We start from the raw sequence: 12,443 nt of genomic DNA, 5'->3' as shown, positions 1-12,443 counted from the left end.
GAGAGGGGAGACTTGCAGCATGGGCAACTGCCGGTCTTCCGTACAACCTTGCCCACGCCTGTGCCCTGGAAACCTTCCAAGGCGCAAATCCATGGTCTCATGAGACTAACAGATGCCTATATATAAACTCAGCAGCCAATATTGGAGAAACAACAGCTCAGACAGCATCTTGAGTCGCCAAGCAACCAGCACATATTAAAGATATGTTGGCTGAATGCTCTTTGGAACACCCATTTCCTTTCTTGGTATATTGTGGCACATCAAGGATTTTGAGCTGGGTGGGCTGCCAGGTGCGGTAATGATTACTCCTCAAGAATATTCATGTCTTGAACTTGTGAGAAACACTTTAGTGATACAAGTCTGTCCTGATTTTTACAAATGTACAAAGTATTGTGCATGTCAACTGTAGATTGTCTGGGTGATACAAGGGACAGGCATGCATGCTGACATATCAACACATGAATTGGTACAATTACTGGTGTGTCTGGTTATCTGACCAAGTCTGATGTTGTCTTTGTAACATTAAACCCTTCCTCTACCTCAGATTATTTGTTGTCAATTCCCTAATCCATGCTTTTATCACAGAATATTGCTGGCCATTCCGCTCTGTTTTATCAGCAGGTCACTTGAACTCTGCTGCCTGGAAGTGTCTAGATGATGGTTACTTCCCTGCCGCTTGATTTACATTGCGCACCAGAGCTGTAAAGCAGCTGACCAGCAGGGGTCAAAGATATATGTTTAATTTTTAAATATGTTTATTTAGAGATACAGTCCTTTTCGGCCCAACAAACCCTCTCCACTCATTACACCCATGGTACACTCATGTGACAAGTTAACCCACTAACTCGTCTGTCTTTGGAATGCAGAAGGAAACGGAACACCCGGACAAAACCCACACAGTCAGGGGGTGAATGTGAGTACAAGCAAACAGCAGCAGGAAGCGAACCCACGCCCCTGTCCCTGGTGCTGTAATAGGGTTATGCTAATCGATCTGCTACTGTGCCCAAGAATGGAGAGAGGTTTAGGGAGGGAATTCCAGAACACAGGTTCTGGGCAGCTGAACTCATGGTGACTCACAGCAGCAGAGCAACTAACGAGACTGGAACTGGAGGAATGCAGTTATTTCTGTGATTTGTTGGGTTGCTGGATGTATACAGAAGGAAAAAGGGGCAAGGCTGGATGGTGGGCTCTCTCTGTCCTTAGCCTGCCGTGTCTGTGTTGGCCATCAAATACCTGTCTATTCCGTAGTTCTATTCTCACCCACCAGAGGAAACAATTTTGCTGCCTTTATCCTATCTGTCCCTTTTACAATTTTACATGATTCTGTAAGATCACCGCTCAATCTTCTGAATTCAGCAAGTACAGTCCCAGGTGACTCAATCTCTCCTCATAGTCTAACTCCTTCATCTCCAGGATCAGCTTAGTAGACTTCCTCTGCACCGTCTCCAAAACCAGTATATCTTTCCTCAAGTAAGGAAACCAGAACATACACAATGTTCCAGGTGTGGCCTCACCAGTACCCTGCATGGTGGCAGCATACCACCACCCCCCCACCACCACATCTACTGCTCTTAAATTCAATAATCCATCTAGCAATGTAGGCCAATGTTCCATTTGCCTTCTTGAAAATGTATTGCATTGGCAAACCAACCTTTTGTGATTTATATACCAGCACTCCCCAAGTCCTTCAGGACAACAGTAAGCTGCAATCTTTCACCAGTTAAATAATAATCTGATCTTCAGTTTTCCCTTCCAATTTGGATGACCTCACATTTGCTAATGTTGTACTCTATCTGCCAGACCCTTGCCCACTCACTTAACCTATCTATATCTTTCTGCATCCTCTGCACAATTTTCTTTTCCGCTCAATTTGGTGTCATCAACAAACTTAGATACACTACACTCAACCTCTTCCTCCAAAACAATAATCAATATCGTGAACAGTTGTGGGCCTAGTAACGACCCCAGTGGCACACTGCTCACCGCTGATTTCCAACCAGAGTAACACCATATATCCCAACTCTCTGCTTTCTGATAATTAACCAATACTCTATTCATGCTAATACCTCACCCTTAACTCTATGCATCCTTATCTTATGGTCAAGTCTTTTAAGCGGCACCTTATTGAACACCTTCTGGAAATCAAAGTAAATAACGTCCACCTGTTCCCCTCTCTCCACTGCGCTAGTTATATCCTCAAAGAACTCCAGTAAGTTTGTCAAACAGGACCTGTCTTTCATGTATCCATGCCTGATGGAGCTACCTCAATCTAGAAGTCTCACCATTTCTTCCTTAATGATAGCTTCAAGTATTTTCCCAACTGTAGACGATATGCTAATTGGCCTATAGTTACCTGCCATTTGCTTATATCCCTTTTTTAAGCAGTGTCTTGACGTTTGCTGGGACCTATTCAAACTCCAGAGAATTTTGATAATTTGTTCTAAGCACCTATACTGTAAGTTCTGCCATTTCTTTCTTAACACTGGGGTGCATCCCATCAGGATCAGGGGATTTGTCTACCTTTATTCCCACTAATTTGCCAAGCTGTACCTCTTTAGTGATAGCGATTGTTTACCTCTCATTGCACCCATAACATCTGTTAGTTATGTCCTTCACTGTGAAGAATGATGCAAAATAGTTGTTCAAAGCCTTAGCCATTGCCATGTTGCCTGATACTAATTTCCTCTTCTCATCTTCCAATTGACCTGTGTTTATTTTAGCCACCATTTCTGCTTTATATAATTATAAAAGTTTTTACTATCTGTTTTTACATTTTGTGCTAATTTATTTTCATAATCTAACTTTCCTTTCCTTATTGCTTGCTTAGTGATTCCTTGTTGCTTTTTAAAAGTTTTCCAGTTTTCCAGTTTCCTTCTACTCTTGGTGATGTTGTATTCATGGGCTATTAGTTTTATGTTTTTATGTTTCCTTAGTTATCCAAGGCTGACTCTCCCCACCCTTACTATTCTTTTAACTGGAATGTCTACATCTACGTGCATAAAGGGAAACCACAAAGACGGGAGAAGGAAACAAATATGTCACAAATGTCTGTCATTCAGAGTTTAAGGGAAATTTTCCCACCTCCTCTCTCTTCTCCCACCTTGTTGCAAGGATAAGAGGTAGAGCTGCTGAGCAGACGTTTAACAAAAATATCGACTTGGTAAGAACAATGTGACAGATGCAGAGCTGCAGGAGGCAGGAGATGCTATGGTTCACAACTATATCGAGTGAGAACTACTTAAACTAATTAATTAGATCATCTGTCAGTCTTCCATTTCCCTGGATCATGTTGGAGTGTTGGATCCAGATCTCTGCTCGTCCGGGTGTCAGTGAGAAGGTTAACATATCTGTTGTGATGAGCCAGAGATGCCCAGCCTTCCAGCTGTTTGCAATCTGATTCCTGTAAAGGGACAGGACAGCAAATGAGTCTCCTCTTAGGAACACGGGAACAAGTTCACAGTTTGTGAATTTAGAAAAATGTTAATGCTGATGTGTGGAAGTAATTTATAAAGGATCGGGTTATGAGCAGTGGTTGTATTTTATAAAGGATCGGGTTATGAGCAGTGCTTGTATTTTGTAAAGGATCGGGTTATGAGCAGTGGAAGTATTTTATAAAGAATCGGGTTACGAGCAGTGGTTGGTAGCCAGGCACTAATGCCAAGACTGGGGAATAATAAACTGACAGTGTACTTAACGTTACCACGTTTCTGTGTTCTCATGGTTGGGGGAAATCTTCCAGGCATTTTTTGTTTTCAATGTACGTGATGGGGATCTGGACGTCACCAACAAGGCCTGCTTTTATCACCCATGTCTGTTTGTTATTGACGTGGACAAACTGAAACAGAAGATGGGGTAATATACACCAGTCCTCATCGAGGGATCAGCAGTGGGAAGGGTGGGCAGTTTCAAGTTCCCAGGTGTTAATATCTCTAAAGATCCATCCTGGACCCAACATATTGATTCAGTCGTGAAAAAGGCAAGCCAGCGGCTATATTTCATTAGGAGTTTGAGGAGATTTCGTATATCATCAAAGACTCTAGAAAATTTATATAGATGTACCATAAATAGCATTTGTTCTAACTGCATCACTGTCTGGTATGAAGGTGCCAGTGAACAGTATTGGAAAAGGTGGTTGCAGACTTAGCCAGCTCATGGATACCATCGACATGATCGAAAGGTGGCATCCATCGTGAAGGACCTTCACCACCCAGGACATGCTCACTTCTCATTTCTGTCATCAGGGAAGAGGTCCAGGGGTCTGAAGACCACCACTCAACCTTTTAGGAACAGTTATTTCCTCTCCACCATCAGATTCCTGAATGGTCCGTGAAGACTACCTCAGTAGTTTTCCTCTCTTTTTGCACGACTTATTTACATATATTTCTTATTGTAACTGGTAGTGTTCTTTTATCTATTGTATTGTGACAACGATTAACACTTCACATCAGAGTAACAACTGTTTCGTTATCCTTTACACCTATCTGGATTAAACTATCCTGAATCTTGTACTGCTGAAGCAAAGCAACAAATTGGGTGGCGTATGTCAGTGATTGGTACTAATTAAACTATGCAGCCAATTCAATGGCACTCAATTTTACTGATAACGGTGAAGTTCATTTTACAGTATGTAGGCATCCGTTAGTCACATGAGACTGTGGATTTGCGCCTTGGAAGGTTTCCAGGGCGCAGGCCTGGGCAAGGTTGTATGGAAGACCGGCAGTTGCCCATGCTGCAAGTCTCCCCCCTCCATGCCACCGATGTTGTCCAAGGGAAGGACACTAGGGCCGATACAGCCTGGCACTGGTGTCGTTGCAGAGCAATGTGTGGTTTGCTCAAGGACACCACACGCTGCCTCAGCTGAGGCTCGAACTAGCGACCTTCAGATCACTAGACGAATGCCTTAACCACTTGGCTACGTGCCAACACATATTACAGTGCCATCAGTGGAGTTGTGTACAGGCCACCTACCAGTAGTAGTGAGGCTGGGGATGGTATTAAATAGGAAATTAGAAAATTAGAAATGCGTGCAATAAAGGAACAGCAGTTATAATGGGTGACTTCAATCTACATATGGATTGGGTGAACCAAATTGGTAAGGGTGCTGAGGAAAAGGATTTCTTGGAATGTATGCGGAATGGTTTTTTGAACCAACGTATTGAGGAACCAACTAGAGAGCAGGCTATTCTAGACTGGGTATTGAGCATGAGGAAGGGTTAATTAGCAATCTTGTCGTGAGAGGCCCCTTGAATAAGAGTGACCATAATATAGTGGAATTTTTCATTAAGATGGAGAGTGACATAGTTAATTCAGAAACAAAGGTTCTGAACTTAAAGAAGGGTAACTTTGAAGGTATGAGACATGAATTAGCTAAGATAGACTGGCAAATGACCTGTAAAGGGTTGACGGTGGATATGCAATGGCAAGCATTTAAAGATTGCATGGATGAACTACAACAATTGTTCATCCCAGTTTGGCAAAAGAATAAATCAAGGAAGGTCGTGCAACCGTGGCTGACAAGGGAAATTAGGGATAGTATCAATTCCAAAGAAGAAGCATACAAATTAGCCAGAAAAAGTCACTCGCCTGAGGACTGGGAGAAATTCAGAGTCCAGCAGAGGAGGACAAAGGGCTTCATTAGGAAAGGGAAAAAAGATTATGAGAGAAAACTGGCAGGGAACATAAAAACTGACTGTAAAAGTTTTTATAGATATGTGAAAAGAAAAAGATTGGTTACGACAAATGTAGGTCCCCTACAGACAGAAACAGGTGAATTGATTATGGGGAGCAAGGACATGGCAGACCAATTGAATAACTGCTTTGGTTCTGTCTTCACTAAGGAGGACATGAATAATCTTCCGGAAATAGTAGGGGACAGAGGGTCCAGTGAGATGGAGGAACTGAGGGAAATACATGTTAGTAGGGAAGTGGTGTTAGGTAAATTGAAGGGATTAAAGACTGATAAATCCCCAGGGCCAGATGGTCTGCATCCCAGAGTGCTTAAGGAAGTAGCCCAAGAAATAGTGGATGCATTAGTGATAATTTTTCAAAACTCTTTAGATTCTGGACTAGTTCCTGAGGATTAGAGGGTGGCTAATGTAACTCCACTTTTTAAAAAAGGAGGGAGAGAGAAACTGGGGAATTATAGACCAGTTAGCCTAACATCGGTGCTGGGGAAAATACTAGAGTCAGTTATCAAAGATGTGATAACAGCACGTTTGGAAAGCAGTGAAATCATCGGACAAAGTCAGCATGGATTTGTGAAAGGAAAATCATGTCTGATGAATCCCATAGAATTTTTTGAGGATGTAACTAGTGGAGTGGATAGGGGAGAACCAGCGGATGTGGTATATTTGGATTTTCAAAAGGCTTTAGACAAGGTCCCACACAGGAGATTAGTGTGCAAACTTGAAGCACAAGGTATTGGGGGTAAGGTATTGATGTGGATAGAGAATTGTTTGGCAGACAGGAAGCAAAGAATGGGAATAAACGGGAACTTTTCAGAATGGATGCAGGGTGATTTGGATAGGTTAGGTGAGTAGGCAAATTCATGGCAGATGCAATTTAATGTGGATAACTGTGAGGTTATCCACCTTGGTGGCAAAAACAGGAAAACAGATTATTATTTGAATGGTGGCCGATTAGGAAAAGGGGAGGTGCAACGAGACCTGGGTGTCATTATACACCAGTCATTGAAAGTGGGCATGTAGGTACAGCAGTCGGTGAAAAAGGCGAATGGTATGCTGGCATTCATAGCAAGAGGATTCGAGTACAGGAGCAGGGAGGTACTATTGCAGTTATACAAGGCCTTGGTGAGACCACACCTGGAGTATTGTGTGCAGTTTTGGTCCCCTAATCTGAGGAAAGACATCCTTGCCATAGAGGGAGTACAAAGAAGGTTCACCAGATTGATTCCTGGGATGTCAGGACTTTCATATGTTGAAAGACTGGATTAACTAGGCTTATACTCGTTGGAATTTAGAAGATTGAGGGGGGAATCTTATTGAAATGTATAAAATCCTAAAGGGATTGGACAGGCTAGATGTAGGAAGATTGTTCCTGATGTTGGGGAAGTCCAGAACGAGGGGTCACAGTTTGAGGATAAAGGGGAAGCCTTTTTAGGACCGAGATTAGGAAAAAGTTCTTCACACAGAGAGTGGTGAATCTGTGGAATTCTTTGCCACAGGAAACAGTTGAGGCCAGTTCATTGGCTATATTTAAGAGGGAGTTAGATATGGCCCTTGTGGCTAAAGGGATCAGGGGGTATGGGGGGAAGGCTGGTACAGGGTTCTGAGTTGGATGATCAGCCATGATCATACTGAATGGCGGTGCAGGCTTGAAGGGCTGAATGGCCTACTCCTGCAGCTATTTTCTATGTTTCTATGTTTCTAATTAAAAGGATCTCCTTCATGGAATGCAGACATGTATTTTAACTGTGCCAGTCCCTTCAGTTGTTGTTACAGAGAGTTATGATTCAAGAATCAGATTTATTTATCACATGTACATTTGCTGGGGGTGTGCAAGCGTTACCACACATTCAGATGCTGACGTAGCATGCTCACCAGGCTTAGCAGAACAACACAGAACATGACAAGCACCAAAATAACAACAGCAAAACAAGCCCCATCCACCTCCTACACACACATCTACGCATCTACATTCACAGTCCTCCAAACCCAGGACAGGCCACCTCTGGCCTTCAGCCTCCAGTGGACCCGAACTTGCAAACTTTGGGCCTTCAGCAGACGCACTGAGCTTTGCTCAGGACTCCGGCCATCCAATCGACCTTTGATCTTCGAGTGATAACGTATCATGGAATCAGGCCCTCCTGCCCACAGTATGCATGACAACCATCAGGCACCCATCTATACTAACCCTACTTTTCTTCTTGTATTCCCATCAATTGTTCAAAACATATTTACAACCTTACTATGGGAATTGAAAAACAACAATTAATCGGTCAGCCAGCCTCCTGTTAGCATGTGCAAGGAACCTGGAGCACCTGTGAAAAACCCGTGTACTCAGGAAGAAGTACAAACACCACACCAACAAGGAAATGGTGCTAAATTTGGGCAGTAAGATGGCTGCTTACTTGACTCCCTGGCCCGTTTCCCCACTGATCTCCCTCCTGGTACTTATCCTTGCAAGCAGAGGAAGTGGCACTCCTGCCCCTACACCTCCTCCCTCACTACCATTCAGGGCCCTAAACTGTCCTTCCAGGTGAGGCGACACTTCAACTGTGAGACTGTTGGGGTCATATACTGTGTTCGGTGCTCCCAGCGTGGCCTCCTGTACATCGGTGAGACCTGATATAGATTGGGAGATCACTTTGCCGAGCACCTACACTCCCTCTGCCGGAACAAGTGGGATCTCCCAGTGGCCACCCATTTTAATTCCACTTCCCATTCCCATTCCGATATGTCCAACCATGGCCTCTTGCACTGTCATGATCAGGCCACTCTTGGGTTGGTGGAACAACACTTTATATTCTGTTTGGGTAGCCTCCAACCTGATGGCATGAATATCGATTTCTCAAACTTCTGGTAATGCCCCCCACTTCACCATTTCCCATCCCCTTTTCTCTCTCTCACCTTATCTCCTTGTCTGCCTATTGCCTCCCTCTGGGGCTCCTACCCCATTTTCTTTCTTCCATGGCCTTCTGACTCTTTCACCAATCAACTTCCCAGCTCTTTACTTTATCCTCCCCCTCCAGGTTTCACTTATTACCTGGTGTTTCTCTCTCCCCTCCCTCCACCTTTCAAATCTACTCCTCAGTTTTTTATCTCCAGTCCTGCTAAAGAGTTTCGGTCTGAAACGTCAACTGTACTGTTTTCCTAAATGTGTTGCTTGGATTTCCAGCACCTGCAATTTTCTCTTGATTGTGATCAGAAATAGCCTTTTTTTGATTCACACGGATGCGATGGGTCATATGCCTCCCTTTTTCCATAAGCTTCTATGCTTCCATGACTTGGGGTGAAGCATGTGGTGAGAGAACCAAAGTGAAGCATAATCTGAATTTCACCAATCTGTCTGTAGCAGATGGATTTATCTGTGGCCATCTTGGTGGGAGTGACCACCTCAGAGTCCATATGGAGTTCTCCCCTTCAGGGTGTAGCACCAGCAGTGGGCAGAATGGGAGCTCCATCCATTCCATTTCATTCCGTTCCTGGACAGCCATGAGGTACAATGGGGTATCAACAGTTACAAAATGTTATTGAACACATCCCTCGTTCTATCATGGCGCTCATGGCAGAAGGAGTCATCCGAAGAATTGTGGAGAATCTGCATCTGGAGAAGCTGTGGATAATCATGAGGAGCTAACCTGATGAACGTAAACTAAGACGTTAGGTTGCAGCTGGAAATAAACTTTGATTAAGCCACATTTGGACTATGGTGTGCAGCTGTGGTTGCCCCATTACAGGAAGTATGTGGAAGGTTTGGAGAGAGTGCAGAGGAGGTTCACCACGATGAATTAGAGAGTGTTAACTATGAAGAGAGCTTGGTTAACGTTGGTGCGTCAGAGGCTGAGAAGCAACGTGATAGAAGTTTATAATATTATGAGAGGCACGGATAGAGTAAGTAGATAGACTTTTTCTGGGGTGCAAACACAAGGTTAGCTTTAAGGTTCACGGAGTTGTACAAGGCAAGTATTTTTCACAATGTGGTAGGTTCCTGGAAGCACTGCCAGAAGAGGTGGTAGAAGAGGATATGTTAGCCACTTTTAAGAGGCATTTAGACAGGTACATGAACAGGGAGCTAGTAGAAGGTTATTGACCATATGTAGACAGATGGGATTAGTTTAAATTGGCATTGTGGTTGGCATAGACATGATGGGAAGAAGGACCGTAAGATATAGGAGCAGAATTAGGCCATTTGGCCCATTGAATCTGCTCCGCCATTTTGTCATACATCTTCCATTTTCCTGTCAGCCCCAATCTCTGCCTTCTCCCCATGTTCCTTTATGCCCTGAGCAATCATGAATCTATCAACCGCTGCCTTGGCCTCCACAGCTGCCTGTGGCAAAGAATTCCACAGTTTCACCACTTTCTGGCGAAAGAAATTCCTCCTCATCTCTATTCTATGACAATGACCCTCTGTTCTGGGGCTGTGTCGTCTGACTCTCCTGTGCTATACAGTTCTATGTTCCGTGGGATAAGGAAAATTCCACAACCCTGCACTTAACTGGCAAGGCTAGATTGATGGTCTAAGAAATCCCCATCCTCAATATTAGTAAGTCCCTGCACACATGACAAAGACAAGGCTGAAGTGTTTGCTGTCACCTTCAGTCAAAAATACTGAGTGGACAATCCATCTTGGCCTCCACCTGTGGTCCTTGTCTTTGAAGAACCAGTCTTTCAATTTACGTACGCTATGAAGAATTGACTGAGCAAACTGAACACAGCAAAGATTTTCTCTCCTCTAGTGCCCAAGACTTTTGCCAAGAACTGGCTGCACCTCTGCCCAAATAGTGCCATCATGACTGTTACAACACAAAATCAACCTAAGCAAGCATTTCCCAAGTGGGTCTTGTTTAGGATGGTATTTAAAGATTTCAACAGGATGTAGATGAACTGGGAAAGTGAGCCAATGGAATTGTACTCAGACAAGTAAGTGGTGTGGTATTTTGTTAAGCTAAACCAGCCATTCCCTGCACTGTTAATGGGGGGACCATGGAAAGTGATGTAGAACAGAGATACTGGGGGTACAAGTTCATCGTCCCCGTAAAGGCATGATGCAGGTAGAAAGGATGGTGAAGAGGTTGTTTGGCATCTTTGCTTTCATCATTCAGAGCATTAAGTACAAGAGTTGGGATGAGATGTTACAGCAGGACAGGAAATTGGTGAGACCACACTCGGAATGTTGTGTCTGTTTCTGGGTTGAGATGTCATTAAGCTGGAAAGATTCTCATAGATCATACTTGGACCAGAGGGCTCTCCACTGAGCTCTGGAGCACCTAGACAACAACAAAACATACTTTAGACTTTTGGTTATGGATTACAGCTTGGCATTGAACAGCATCATTCCCTCAGTGCTAATCAACAGACTTTAAAATCTGAGCCTCCGTACCTTCCTCTGCAATTTTCTCATCAGGAGACCACTGTCAGTGCGGATCAGTGATAATATCTCCTCCTTATTGACAATCAAGCCAAGGACACCCCAAGGATCTGGGCTTAGCCACTGCTCTAATTTCTCTATAGTTATTACTGTGTGAGTAAGTACAGCTCAAATACTCTATAAATTTGCCGTTGACAGCACTGTAGTTGGCAGAGTCTTAGGTGGCAACAAGAAGGCATCCAGGAGTGAGATAGATTGGCTGGTGAGATGATAGGTAAGTGGTTGCAACAACCTTATACACAACGTCAGAAAGACCCAGGAATTAATTGTGAACTTCAGGAAGGGGAGGTTGGGACAACTCACACCAGTGCTCATTGAGGGCTTAATGGTGGAACAGCTGAACAGATTCAAGTTCCTGGGCATCAGTTCCTCAAACAACACATCGATTCAATTACGAAGAAGACATGCCAGTGGTTCTAATTCATTAGGAGTTCCAGGAGATTTAGTGTCTGTGAATTTCTATGGTGGTGCGCATTCCTACTAGTTGCATTATAGACTGGTGTAGAGTCTCCAATGCACAGGATCACAAAAGGCTGCAAAGGGTCGTAGACTCAGTTAGTTCTATCATGGGCACAACCCTCCCCATCATCGAGGGCATTTTCAAGAGGTTCCCACCTTAAAAAGGTGGCATCCATCATTAAAGACCCTTACCATCCAGGACCTTGCACTACTACCACTTCTTCAAAATTCAAAAATTCAAAGTAAACATTATCAAAGTACATAAATGTCACCATATACAACTCTGTTGTTTGTTTCCTTATGGGCATTCACAGTAAATACAAAGAAACACGATAGAATCAATCAAAAAACATACACAATAAAGATGGACAAATAACCAATAGGCAAAAGACAACAAACTGTGTAAATACAAAAAGAGAAAGAAAAGCAAAATAATAATAATAAATAATTAAGCAATAAATATCGAGAACATGAGTTGTAGAGTCCTCGAATGTGAGTCCATAGGTCATGGAACTAGTTCAGCATAGGGGTGTTTGAATTCGAGTGAAGTTATCCCCTCTGGTTCAAGAGCCTGATGGCTGAGGAGAAATAACTGGTCCTGAACTTGGTGGTGTGGGTCCTGAGGTTCCTGTACCTCCTCCCTGATGGCAACAATGAAAAGAGTGCACGACCTGGATGGTGGGTATTCCTGTCTTGTGATAGTGCTCCTTGTAGATGTGCTTAATGACGTGGAGGGCTTTATCCTAATGGACTGGCCCACCTTTTGTGGGCTTTTCTGTTCAAGGCTGCAATGCAACCTGTCAGTATATTCTCCACCGTGCTCTATAGAAATTTGTCAAAGTTTTAGATGACATGCAGAGCTTTCACAATCT

General features: G+C 43.5%; 1 protein-coding gene across 5 annotated transcripts in view; it reads left to right on the top strand.

Moving 5' to 3' along the window:
- cacna2d2a (calcium channel, voltage-dependent, alpha 2/delta subunit 2a) overlaps positions 1 to 12,443 on the top strand; it is a 1,072,053-nt gene that overhangs the window by 98,216 nt on the left and 961,394 nt on the right. The gene's annotated exons all lie outside the window — the stretch shown is intronic.

This window comes from Mobula hypostoma, chromosome 15, assembly GCF_963921235.1.
Source record: "Mobula hypostoma chromosome 15, sMobHyp1.1, whole genome shotgun sequence".
Lineage (NCBI taxonomy): Eukaryota > Metazoa > Chordata > Chondrichthyes > Myliobatiformes > Myliobatidae > Mobula > Mobula hypostoma.
Note: the sequence above shows the minus strand (reverse complement) of the source record. Positions and strands in the feature narration are given on the sequence as shown.